This window comes from Rhinolophus ferrumequinum, chromosome X (genome assembly GCF_004115265.2).
Source record: "Rhinolophus ferrumequinum isolate MPI-CBG mRhiFer1 chromosome X, mRhiFer1_v1.p, whole genome shotgun sequence".
Classification (NCBI taxonomy): Eukaryota; Metazoa; Chordata; class Mammalia; order Chiroptera; family Rhinolophidae; genus Rhinolophus; species Rhinolophus ferrumequinum.
Genome location: NC_046284.1, coordinates 44,817,038 through 44,818,465, shown reverse-complemented (window position 1 = coordinate 44,818,465; position 1,428 = coordinate 44,817,038). Strand labels below are relative to the sequence as shown.

The 1,428-nt window shown below is 39.9% G+C and overlaps 1 pseudogene; it reads left to right on the top strand.

Annotated features, from left to right (window-relative positions):
- The first annotated feature begins 771 nt into the window (after nt 1–771).
- Nucleotides 772–1,216, top strand: LOC117036754 (ubiquitin-conjugating enzyme E2 variant 1-like; annotated as a pseudogene).
- The last annotated feature ends 212 nt before the right edge of the window (nt 1,217–1,428 follow it).

Here is a 1,428-nt window from a genome sequence, read left to right as displayed (position 1 = left end):
TGACCAACTGAGCTAACTGGCTGCCCCTTCCTCTTCCTTTTCAATCTCACCTCCCTCCCAACAATAATAAGGACATTTATTGATTGAATTTTATGTTTTTGGCACTCTGCCAAGCACTGGGATTTTTTTATAAGCCTTTCCACATCTTACCTCCAAACCTCAAAGCTCTAAGTGGCCCCACTTGGAAACAACAGCACACAAACTGTCTTCATACTTAGAAATCAGAAACAGCGTAGCTCATTTGGAGTCAAGATAGTCTTTCTTAAGGAACGTAAACCTAAAGCTTGAGCTGATATCTGATAAATGAGTAATAATCAGGGAATAGGGTGGGAGAACATTCTAAGCAAAGGAAACAGCATAGACTCTTTGATGGTGGAAAGTATGGTGCATTCAAGGAATTAAAATAAGGTCAGTATTGTTTGAGTCCATAAGTGCCAGGTAGAGCATGGTGGGAGATGGTGCTGGGAAGGTGGGTAGAGGTCAGACCATGAAGGACCACATAGTAGCAATCAATTATTTATTTATTCAGCAAATATTTATTGAACACAACTCTATGTCAGGCTCTGTGGACACTGTGGTGAATGAGAAAGGCAGACATTAAACAAACACAAATAAATCTATAATTACAAAGCTTTGCCTCTAGAAATTCTATGCCATGAAACTCTGTCCAGTGGCCTGATACATTTTAAAAAATTAGCTGGCCTGGCAGAAGGTCCCAAGGATGGGTGGGGGGTAAAGAAGGGGCCAGCCTTCGAGTGACAGTGACGCAAGATGGCAACCACCACAGGCTCAGGAGTAAAAATCCCTTGCAATTTCCAATTCTTGGAAGAACTCGAAGAAGGCCAAAAGGAGTAGGAGATGGCACAGTTAGCTGGGGTCTAGAATATGACAAAGATATGACACTTATAAGATGGACAGGGATGAGAATTGGGCCTCCAAGAACAATTTATGAAAACCGAATATACAGCCTTAAAATAGAATGTGGACTTAAATACCCAGAAGCACCCCTTTTTGTAAGATTTGTAACAAAAATTAATATGAATAGAGTTAATAGTTCTAATGGAGTGGTGGACCCAACAGCCATATCAGTGCTAGCAAATGGTAGAATTCATATAGCATCAAAGTTGTCCTGCAAGAACTTCGGCACCTAATGATGTCTAAAGAAAATATGAAACTCTCTCAGCCACCTGAAGGACAGTGTTACAGCAATTACTGAAAAAGAAAAACCACAGGTTCTCCCCCTGCCTCATTCAATTTAAGCAGTCTTCATTTTCCATAGTAGCAAATTTTCTAGATACGTCTTGTAGACCTCAAGGTATTGGAAAAGAAGCTCCCATTCAAAGGCAGTTGATCTTAAGATACTATAAATGATACTAATTTTTTTGTCAATTTGAAATATATAAGCTGTGGAGAACTGACTCTGGTAGG